We start from the raw sequence: 12,653 nt of genomic DNA, 5'->3' as shown, positions 1-12,653 counted from the left end.
CAGCGTTGTACGAGATCTTCAGTTTCTTGGCAATTTCTCGCATGGAGTTGCCTTAATTTCTCAGAACAAGAATAGACTGACGAGTTTCAGAAGAAAGTTATTTGTTTCTAGCCATTTTGAGCATGTAATCGAACCCACAAATGCTGATGCTCAAGATACTCAACTAGTTTAAAGAAGGCCAGTTTTTTTGCTTCTTTAATCAGGACAACAGTTTTCAGCTGTGGTAACATAATTGCAAAAGGGTTTTCTAATGATCAATTATCCTTTTAAAATTATAAACTTGGATTAGCTAACACAACGTGCCAATGGAACACAGGAGTGATGGTTGCTGATAATGGGCCTCTGTACGCCTATGGAGGTATTCCATAAAAAATCTGCTGTTTCCAGCTACAATAGTCATTTACAACATTAACAATTTCTACACTGTATTTCTGATCAACTTGATGCTATTTTAATGGACAACAAATGTACTATTCTTTCACAAACAAGGACATTTCTAAGTGGCCCCAAACTGTTGAATGGTAGTGTATATACAGTGTACACTGAGTGTACAAAACATTAGGGACACCTTGCTAATATTGAGTTGCACCCCCTCTTTTGCCCTCAGAACAGCCTCAATTCATTGGGGCATGGACTCTACAAAGTGTCAAAAGCATTCCAAAGGGATGCTGGCCCATGTTGACTCCATTTGTGTCAAGTTGGCTGGATGTCCTTTGGGTGGTGGACCATTCTTGATACACACAGGAAACTGTTGAGCATGAAAGCCCAGCAGCGTTGCAGTGCTTGACACAAACCAGCGTGCCTGGCACCTACTACCATACCCTGTGCAAAGGCACTTAAATCTTTTGTTTTGTCCATTCACACTCTGAATGGCACACATGCACATTCCATGTCTCAATTTTTCCCAGGGCTTAAAAATCCTTATTTAACCTGTATCCTCCCCTTCATATATACTGATTGAAATGGATTTATCAAGTGACATCAACAAGGGATCCTAGCTTTCACCTGGATTCACCTGGTCAGTCTATGTCATGGAAAGAGCAGGTGTTCTTAATGTTTTGTACTCATTCAGAGACAGACAGACAGACAGACAGACAGACAGACAGACAGACAGACAGACAGACAGACAGACAGACAGACAGACAGACAGACAGACAGACAGACAGACAGACAGACAGACAGATAGACAGATAGACAGATAGACAGATAGACAGATAGACAGATAGACAGATAGACAGATAGACAGATAGATAGATAGATAGATAGATAGATAGTATAGTTTGGGTATAATGTGCATATTTATGTTGTATATTCAGGACACATTTGTAAAACAGACCTAGGTCTCAATAAGCAAGATGGCGCCGGAGAGTAGGGCTGCCGTCTTATTGGCTCTTAACCTGTCTGGGCTAGGGGGCAGTATTTTCACGGCCGGATGAAAAACGTACCCAATTTAAACAGGTTACTACTCTGGCCCAGAAACTAGAACATGCATATTATTAGTAGATTTGGATAGAAAACACTCTGAAGTTTCTAAAACTGTTTGAATGGTGTCTGTGAGTATAACAGAACTCATATGGCAGGCAAAAACCTGAGAAAAATCCAAGGAAGTGAAAAGTCTGAGAATTGTAGTTCTTCTTTTGATTCTCTATCGAAACTACAGTGTCTGTGGGGGATGTTGCACTTCCTAAGGCTTCCATTGGCTGTCTAAAGTCTTCAGAAAGTGGTTTGAGCATTTTCCTGTCATTGGGCAGATAATAGGAGCTCAGTTTCTGAGTGGACTGCCTGGATATGCTCGGTCCCGCGAGCACGCCCCTCCTTCTTTTTCTTCTTGAAAGAATATGCTATTGTCCGGTTGGAATATTATCACAATTTTACGTTAAAAATACCATAAAGATTGATTTTAAACAGCGTTTGACATGCTTCTAAGTACGGTAATGGAACATTTTAACTTTCGTCTCTCGTTCTGCACTCTCGCGTTATGCCTTTGGATAAATGATCTGTACGCACGAACAAAACTGAGGTATTTGTACATAAATATGGATTATTTCAAACAAAAACAACATTTCTTGTGGAAGTAGCAGTCCTGGGAGTGCATTCTGACGAAGATCAGCAAAGGTAAGAGCATATTTCTAATACAAATTCTGAGTTCAGGTTGCCCCGAACTTGGCGGGTGTCTGAATAGCTCACCGTGATGGCTGAGCTATGTACTCAGAATATTGAAAAATGTGCTTTCTCTGTAAAGCTTTTTTTAAAATCTGACACAGCGGTTGCATCCAGGGGTAGTCTATCTATAATTCTTAAAATAATTGTTATATATTTTGTCAACGTTTATGATGAGTATTTTTGTAAACTGATGGGCACATTCACAGGACGTTTTGGTGGGAATACATTTTCTGAACATGTAATGTAAAATGCTGTTTTTGGATATAAATATGAACTTTATCAAACAAAACATCCATGTATTGTGTAACATAATGTCCTAGGAGTGTCATCTGATGAAGATCGTCAAAGGTTAGTGCTTCATTTAGCTGTGTTTTGGGTTTTATTGACACCTGTCCTGGCTTGGAAAATGGCTGTGTGATTATTTTTGTCTATGTACTCTCCTAACATAATCTAATGTTTTGCTTTCGCTGTAAAGCCTTTTTGAAATCGGACAATGTGGTTAGATTAATAATCAACCATGCAATTTTATTTGTCTATTCGCGTTGTTCGTAACTTATTTTGTGCATAATGTTGCTGCCCCCGTCTCTTATGACCAAAAAGAGCTTCTGGACATCAGAACTGGGATTACTCATCTCAAGTTGGATGAGGAGTTCTTCTTCAATGAGTCGGACACGAGGGATATACTACGGACGCCTGACCAGGACCAGATCCCCGTGATTCACTGGAAAAGGAAACATAGATTTTGCGGAAAGAGATCGGAATGCCTTGTGAGGATCAGGCAACGAGTGGCTAATCTGCCCTTGCCTTCCGTTCCACTAGCTAATGTTCAATCAATGGAAAATAAATGGGACGAACTGAAAGCACGTATATCCTACCAACGGGACATTAAAAACTGTAATATCTTATGTCTCACCGAGTAGTGGCTGAACGCAACATTAAGAACATACAGCTGGCGGGTTTAATATCGGCAGGGCTGAGGGCCTATGCATTTATGTAAACAACAGCTGGTGCACGATATCTAAGGAAGTCTCAAGGTTTTGCTTACCTGATGTAGAGTTTCTCATGATAAGCTGTACCTCATTTCTATCAGCAAATTTAATATGCAACCAGAGGGGAAGAAATTATAGACCACCATTACTCCACACACAGAGATGCATACAAAGCTCTCCCTTGCCCTCCATTTGGCAAATCTGACCATAACTCCATCCTCCTGATTACAAGCAAACATTAAAGCAGGAAGCACCAGTGACTCGGTCTATATAAAAAGTGGTCAGATGAAGCAGATGCTAAACTACAGGCCTGTTTTGCTAGCACAGACTGGAATATGTTCCGGGATTCTCCCGGTGGCATTGAGGAGTACACCACATCAGTCACTGGCTTTATCAATAAGTGCATCGAGGACGTCATCCCCACAATGACTGTACGTATACACCCCAACCAGAAGCCATGGATTACAGGCAACATTCGCACTGAGCTAAAGGGTAGAGATGCCACTTTCAAGGAGCAGAACTCTAACCCAGAAGCTTATAAGAAATCCCGCTATGCCCTCCGAGGAACCATCAAATAGGCAAAGCGTCAATGCAGGAATAAGATTGAATCATACTACACCGGCTCCGACACTCGTCAGATGTGGCAGGGCGTGCAAACTATTACAGACTACAAAGGGAAACACAGCCGAGAGCAGCCCAGTGACACGAGCCTACCAGACGAGCTAGATAACTTCTATGCTCGCTTCGAGGCAAGCAACACTGAAACATGCATGAGAGCATCAGCTCTTCTGGGACGACTCTGTGATCGCGCTCTCTGCCACCGATGTGAGTAAGACCTTTAAACAGGTCAACATTCACAAGGCCGCTGGGCCAGACGAATTACCAGGACGTGTACTCCGACCAACTAGCAAGTGTCTTCACTGACATTTTCAACCTCTCCCTGTCTGAGTTTATAATACCAACATGTTTCAAGCAGACCAACATAGTTCTCTCTGCCTAAATGACTACCGACCCGTAGCACTCACGTCTGTAGCCATGAAATGCTGTGAAAGGCTGGTCATGGCTCACATCAACACCATTATCCCAGAAACCCTAGACCCACTAAAATATGCATACCGCACCAACAGATCTACAGACGATGCAATCTCTATTGCACTCCACACTGCCCTTTCCCACCTGGACAAACGGAACACCTATGTGAAAATGCTATTCATTGACTACAGCTCAGTGTTCACAGTGCCCTCAAAGCTCATCACTAAGCTAAGGACCCTGGGACTGAACACCTCCCTCTGCAACTGGATCCTGGGCTTCCTGACGGGCCGCCCCCAGGTGGTAAGGGTAGGTAACAACACATCCGACATGCTGATCCTCAACACGGGGGCCCCTCAGTGGTGCGTGCTCAGTCCCCTCCTGTACTCTCTGTTCAGTCATGACTGCACGGCCAGGCACAACTCCAACACCATCATTAAGTTTGCTGATGACACAACAGTTGTAGGCCTGATCACCGACAACGATGAGACATTCTATAGGGAGGAGGTCAGAGACCTGACTGTGTGGCGCAAGGACAACAATCTCTCCCTCAATGTGATCAAGACAAAGGAGATGATTGTTGACTACAGGAAAAGTAGGACAGAGCACGCCCCCATTCCCATTGACAGGGTTGTAGTGGAGCAGATTGAGAGCTTCAAGTTCCTTGGTGTCCACATCACCAACAAATTAACATGGTCCAAGCACACCAAGATAGTTGTGAAGAGGGCACAACAAGATTATTCCCCCTCAGGAGACTGAAAAGATTTGGCATGGGTCCTCAGATCCTCAAAAGGTTTTACAGCACCATCGAGAGCATCCTGACGGGTTGCATCACCGCCTGGTATGGCAACTGCTCGGCCTCTGACCGCAAGGCACTATAGAGGGAGGTGCGTACAGCCCAGTACATCACCAGGGTCAAGCTTTTTGCCATCCAGGACCTCTATACCAGGCGGAGTCAGAGGAAGGCCCTAAACATTGTCAAAGACTCCAGCCACCCTAGTCATAGTGTTCTCTCTGCTACCGCATGGCAAGCGGTACCGGAGCGCAGAGTCTAGTTCCAAGAAGCTTCTAAAACAGCTTCTACCGCCAAGCCATAAGACTCCTGAAAGTCTCCATGTCAGGACAGCTCAGCCCTACACAGAACCCCTCATTGAACTCCATTGAACTCCCCACCTGTTCCCTGCCAGGCTGCTGCATGACCAATGGTGGAGTCATAAACCCCCACCATTATGTATCCCTTTCCTGCTACCCACCAAATGTTAAACATCCCACACACAGGAAAGGCAGAGTCATCAGATTCAATCTAATGTAAAACAGACATACAGTACGGTTATGCACAAGGTTAACCCTGACACAACCTTGACCGACAGCATCTGCCATAAGAGTCTCTACAGGGTTAGTACAAGGTAATAGAGCATTTTATCAAGCTATACAATAACACTTGTTTATCTCCTACTAGAAATCTGACAAGGCTTTTGAAATTGCTGACAAATTCCAGGGAAAAACACTCTCACAGACACGTCTCATTAGGCTGAAAAACTAATCCGTGAGCAACACTGCCAACCTAAAAAATGCACTGTGAGGATTTATGGCCTAATGCACATCTGGAATCAATACTGGAATGAATTCTAACACCAGCCTACCTTAATGAGTTATTATTGTCACGACTTCCGCCGAAGTCGGTCCCTCTCCTTGTTCGGGCAGCGTTCGGCGGTCGACGTCACCGGCTTTCTAGCCACCGCCGATCCACTTTTCATTTTCCATTTGTTCTGTCTTTTGTCTTACACACCTGGCTTCACTCAACCAATTACTTGTTTATTATTCTACCCTCTGTTTCCCATGTTGTGTTTGTGAGTGATTGTTTATTGTAATTCGGTCCATCTTTGTGGGTTCGTTATGTTACGTTGTATATTTGTCTTTTTGAGTAAAAAAAGTTGATTACTCATATCTGCTGTCCTGCGCCTGACTATCTACATTTTACATTTACATTTTAGTCATTTAGCAGACGCTCTTATCCAGAGCGACTTACAGTAGTGAATGCATACATTTCATACAATTGCATTAAAAAAAAAATTCTGTGCCTACCCCCCGTGGGAATCGAACCCACAACCCTGGTGTTACAAACACCATGCTCTACCAACTGAGCTACAGGGAAGGCTACACCAGCTCCACACAGGACCCTTACAATTATTACTCATCGTGTATTTATTCCTTATGTTATTATTTTTCTATTATTTATATTTTTCCTCTCTCTGCACTGTTGGGAAGTAAACATTTCACTGTTAGTCTATACCTGTTATTTACGAAGCAAAACATTTCATTTGACCTACCTACCCATGTTATACTGCAACACGATACACGTGACTGACTGTGCCCGACCCACAGTGCAGGCTGGTGATAACAAGCATCTCAGTGGGGCTGTCTTCAGCACGGTGCCCTGTCAATAACGTAACATCTAATCAAATGGCTACCCAGACTATTTGAATTACACCCCCCCCCCCCACACACACACACACACATACGCTGCTGCTACTATCTGTTATTATCTATGCCTAGCCACTTTAATAACTCTACCTACAGTCCATATTTACCTCGACACCGGTGCCCCCGCACATTGACACATTGACTTTTTGCCGGTACCCCCTGTATATATAGTCCCACTATTGTTATTACTGCTGCTCTTTAATTATTTGTTATTCTTATCTCTTACTTTTTTTTGGTATTTTCTTAAAACGGCATTGTTGGTTAAGGGATTGTAAGTAAGCATTTCACTGTAAGGTCGACACCTGTTGTATTCGGCGCATGTGACAAATACAATTTGATTTGATGTCTTCCCTAAAATAAAGGTAAAAATAAAAAATATATACTATCCCAAACCTTAACCCTTACATTAACCATTCAGAATGATTTCCTAAACTTAACCATTAGACATTTGTAATAACTTTGAAATTTGACGTTTGGAGAGCGAGGATGTACGTATAATTCTGCAGCGAGACTGTGAGAGCGTGTTGGATTAAGTAACATTGATGCCGGCATCTTCACGCTCTCTAATTGAAAACGTACAATTACATTTCTATAAAATGGATTAAATAAATCATGATTTATTATATGGCAATGGTTCTAACGTGCAAATAATCCTAATAACCGGCCAACGTTCATAACAGGTTCTTAAACCTAAAACCATCAGATCAAAATCATCCTAAAATCTGCTGATCTTTTGTTATCAGACCGTCTCTGGCAGTAGAGGCTCCTCAGATGAGGAATGGGAGGACCATCCTCCTCAGTGAAATGTCATTTGTTTTTTTTATATGATTGCTTTAGGGCAAATTTGAGTATCATGTAGTAGCCTAAACCTATCGATATTACATTGAACTGGGTGAATGGAATATGAATGACAGTCATCCAATAGAAATATAATAGAAATAATTTGTCCTCCCTCATTATAAACTGCACTGACCACCACTGGTACAGACTCCCAGTGGTATCATATCCTTCTCCACTAATGTCAGTCATCTGTTGGGCAGATTGTCTCCATGTCAGGACAGCTCAGCCCTACACAGCACGTCTCATTGAACTCCATGTTAACCCCACCTGTTCCCTGCTGCATGACCAATGGTGGAGTCATAAACCCCCACCATTATGTATCCCTTTCCTGCTACCCACCAAATGTTAAACATCCCACACACAGGAAAGGCAGAGTCATCAGATTCAATCTAATGTAAAACAGACATACAGTACGGTTATGCACAAGGTTAACCCTGACACAACCTTGACCGACAGCATCTGCCATAAGAGTCTCTACAGGGTTAGTACAAGGTAATAGAGCATTTTATCAAGCTATACAATAACACTTGTTTATCTCCTACTAGAAATCTGACAAGGCTTTTGAAATTGCTGACAAATTCCAGGGAAAAACACTCTCACAGACACGTCTCATTAGGCTGAAAAACTAATCCGTGAGCAACACTGCCAACCTAAAAAATGCACTGTGAGGATTTATGGCCTAATGCACATCTGGAATCAATACTGGAATGAATTCTAACACCAGCCTACCTTAATGAGTTATTATTACTCATTGTGTATTTATTCCTTGTGTTATTAGTCGTGAAGAGGGCACGACAAAGCCTATTCCCCCTCAGGAAACTAAAGAATTTTGGCATGGGTCCTGAGATCCTTAGAAGGTTCTACAGCTGCAACACCGAGAGCATCCTGACTGATTGCATCACTGCCAGGTACGGCAATTGCTCGGCCTCTGACCGCAAGGCACTACAGAGGGTAATGCGTACGGCCCAGTACATCACTGGGGCTAAGCTGCCTGCCATCCAGGACCTCTACACCAGGCGGTGTCAGAGGAAGGCCCCCTAAAAATTGTCAAAGACCCCAGCCACCCCAGTCATAGACTGTTCTCTCTACTACCACATGGCAAGCGGTACCAGAGTGCCAAGTCTAGGACAAAAAGGCTTCTCAACAGTTTTTACCCCCAAGCTATAAGACTACTGAACAGGTAATCAAATGGCTACCCTGACTATTTGCACTGTGTGCCCCCCCAACCCCTCTCTTTACGCTGCTGCTACTCTGTGTTTATCATATATGCGTAGTCACTTTAACTATACATTCATGTACATACTACCTCAATTGGGCCGACCAACCAGTGCTCCCGCACATTGGCTAACTGGGCTATCTGCATTGTGTCCCACCACCCGCCAACCCCTCTTTTATGCTACTGCTACTCTCTGTTCATCATATATGCATAGTCACTTTAACCATATCTACATGTACATACTACCTCAATCAGCCTGACTAACCGGTGTCTGTATGTAGCCTCGCTACTTTTATAGCCTCGCTACTGTATATAGCCTGTCTTTTTACTGTTGTTTAATTTCTTTGCCTTCCTATTGTTCACCTAATACCTTTTTTGCACTATTGGTTATAGCCTGTAAGTAAGCATTTCACTGTAAGGTGTTGTATTCGGCGCACGTGACAAATACACTTGATTTGATTATTTTCCTATTATTTATATTTTTCCTCTCTCTGCACTGTTGGGAAGTAAACATTTCACTGTTAGTCCACACCTGTTATTTACAAAGCAAAACATTTGATTTGATTTGACAGACCTGCCTACCCATGTTATACTGCAACACAGTACACGTGACTGACTGTGCCCAAGTGCAGGCTGGTGATAACAAGCATCTCAGTGGGGCTGTCTTCAGCACGGTGCCCTGTTAATAATGGATCATCTGCTGCATTGTTTTTTACTACAGCCAGTCAGTAGCTCTCTTTCTCGCCCTCGTGACTTCACAGCTCTGGTGAGAGAGACTCATTGTGTTGCCGTTCACGTCTACTCAGTTGTCTGCCTCACGGAGCCTCTGGGAATGGAGAAACTTCAGTCTGCTGTTAAATGAATACTCCACAAAGAGATTTTGAGATCTTGGGACTATAAGCTTCTATCTGCAAAAAGACGATTCTGAGATAATTGGCTTTAAAGTCAGCCATTTCTATATTGTATTCTTTTGAACTTGGGGTAATTAGAGTACTATATAGGTAGAGAACATTGAATAGAACAACGCTATGCAGATAGAACCTTATAGTCCCAAGCTCTCGTTTTATCATGGCCTCTTATCCGTGGCACAGACCTATAGAGAAACCCACTGATGGAATGATAGTATATTCTACCAGTTGTAATGAATTGATTAAGCAGTGTTTCATTCTGCAATGACTGGTTGATGACTACTGATACTACAGTTGATCAAAAAACGACTAGTTGACAAGCTAGCATAACATCTCTAACACTGAGACCTTACCATACTCATGCAATCACTACTACAGCCCTCATTCATGAAGTGAAGATGTTTGCTGTCTGCGTCAAAACATGGCTAATTTGAGACAATGGGAGTGTCTACGACAACCATCCATTCATAATCAACTTCAGACTCTCTCGCATAGCAACTAGTGACTCTACTTGCATAGTTAACTTTGATTGGCTGAATGCTAAAGCTATACAGACCATGGTGTAGTACAGACTCTCTAATTTAGTTATAGGTTACAGACATGGAATGGAGTCATGGCATGTTTACTTGTGTTGCTGTTGCCCAAGGTGAAAGTTGAGAAGGCTATTTGTTAATTACATCCAAAATGGCTGCCTTTCTACACAAGTAGTTGACACATAAGCCAAACAAGGGAACTATAATCATTATAATTAAACAAGGGAATTATAATCATTATAATTAAACAAGGGAACTATAATCATTATAATTAAACAAGGGAACTCTAACCAAATCCCTCCCTGCCCTAAGCTTGTGTTGTTTTGTGAAACTGAGTGGGGAGTCGATGAGGGGATTATCACTGGTGTTTAGTAACATAGAAAGACGGAGACCTTGGGCCATCTGAAGAATGGTTGACCTTCAAAACCACAGCTTCAATCCTGCTGTCTTTAGGTCACGTGCATTAGTATAGACATTGTATGGTGCTCTAATTAAGCAATAAGGGCAGAGGGGGTGTGGTATATGGCCAATATACCATGGCTAAGGGCTGGTCTTAGGATGACGCAACGCAGAGTGCCTGGATACAGACCTTAGCCGTGGTATATTGGCCATATATCACAAACCCCCGAGGTTGCTTATTGCTGTTATAAACTGTTTACCAACGTAATTAGAGCAGTAAAAATAACTGTTTTGTCATACCCGTGGTATATGGTCTGATATACCACAGCCGTCAGCCTATCAGCATTCAGGGCTCAAACCACCCAGTTCATTATAAACTGGGTGGTTTGTGCCCTGAATGCTGATTGGCGACAGCCGTGATATGACGAAACATTTATTTTTACAGCTCTAATTACGTTGGTAACCAGCTTATAATAAGTCACCTCAGGGTTTGTGGTATATGTCCAATATGTCACGGCCAAGGGCTGTATCCAGGCAATCCACGTTGTGTCGTACGTAAGAACAGCCATTAGCCATGGTATATTGGCCATATACCACCCCCCCCCATATACCACAATCCCTAAACAGCCTATACTTCCATTGGATTTAACAAAGCTCAAGAACAGCTATACAGTATCTGATAATGCAAGCTCATGGGAAATCACATTGCAAATCTGGGATCCTACAGCTGCAGACGGAAGCTGGCGAGGAGACTATAACCTTGTCTGGAATGTTTCCCTCAGGCTTTATATATGAGGCAGAGCCTTGATGTAGATGCCTCTTAAAACTCCCAACAACAGTGATGAAGAAATGTTGAGGTGTAGAGGAACACAAGGTTTTCACATCAACAAATCACCTCACGCCCATAATGCTGTTCTACAAACAATACCGTACTTCTAAGCACATGTCAAGTAGAGTTCAGAGAAATAAAGCAAACCGTAAGCCACGGACGTCTCCAGCATCATACATTGAATCTAAATTTGAAAGATGGCACCAACAGAGATGGTCGCCTCTCTTCAGATCCTTAGAAAATGTTTTTTTTATGTATTATTTCTTACATTGTTAGCCCAGGAAATCTCAATTGTTATTACATACAGCCGGGAATTACTATTGGATTTAAAAGCAATGGCAACTTACCAACATTACGACCAGGAATACGGACCTCCACCCTGGACATGGGATCTTATCCCAGAGGCCGACTCAAAACAATGCGGTCGCCGCAGGAGAGGCAGACGGAGCGGCTTATTGGTCAGACTTAGAAAGTGAGCACACCATCCACCGCTTCCGAGCATATTACTAGCCAATGTCCAATCTCTAGACAACAAGGTGGACGAAATTGGTGCACGAGTTGCCTTCCTGAGAGACATCAGAGATTGTAACATTCACGGAAACATAACTCAGAGTCGGTACAGCCACCTGGTTTATTCATGCTTCACGCTGAAAGTAACAAGCATCTCTCTGGTAAGAAGAAGAGCGGGTATGTATGCCTTATGATTAACGACTCATGGTGTAATCATAACAACATACAGGAACTCAAGTCCTTTTGTTCACCTGACATAGAATTCCTTACAATCAAATGCTGACCGCATTATCTTCCTAGAGAATTCTCTTCGATTATAGTCACAGCCGTGTATATCCCCCGCAAGCAGATACTGCGACGGCCCTGAAAGAACTTCATTGCACTCTATGTAAACTGGAAACCATACATCCTGAGGCTGCATTTATTGTAGCTGGGGATTTTAACAAAGCAAATCTGAGAACAATTCTTCCTAAATTCTATCAGCATATCGAATGCGCAACATGATTTGGTAGCACTCTGGACCACTGTTACTCTAACTTCCGCGATGCATACAAAGCCCTCCCCCATCCTCCATTCAGCAAATCTGATCATGACTCCATTTTATTGCTCCCCTGCTATAGGCAAAAACTAAAACAGGAAACACCCATGCTCAGGTCCATCCAACGCTGGTCTGACCAATCGGATTCCTCACTTTAAGATTGCTTCGAATACGTGGACTGGGATATGTTCCGCATAGCCTCAGACAATAATATT

General features: G+C 42.8%; 1 non-coding gene across 1 annotated transcript; it reads right to left on the bottom strand.

Moving 5' to 3' along the window:
• Nucleotides 1-6,263: 6,263 nt before the first annotated feature.
• trnat-ugu (transfer RNA threonine (anticodon UGU)) lies at nt 6,264-6,336 on the bottom strand. Its single transcript has one exon. It is a non-coding gene; the product is annotated as a tRNA-Thr (tRNA).
• Between the last annotated feature and the right edge of the window lie 6,317 nt (nt 6,337-12,653).

This window comes from Salmo trutta, chromosome 20, assembly GCF_901001165.1.
Source record: "Salmo trutta chromosome 20, fSalTru1.1, whole genome shotgun sequence".
Taxonomy (NCBI): domain Eukaryota; kingdom Metazoa; phylum Chordata; class Actinopteri; order Salmoniformes; family Salmonidae; genus Salmo; species Salmo trutta.
This window is presented reverse-complemented; position numbering and strand designations above follow the sequence as displayed.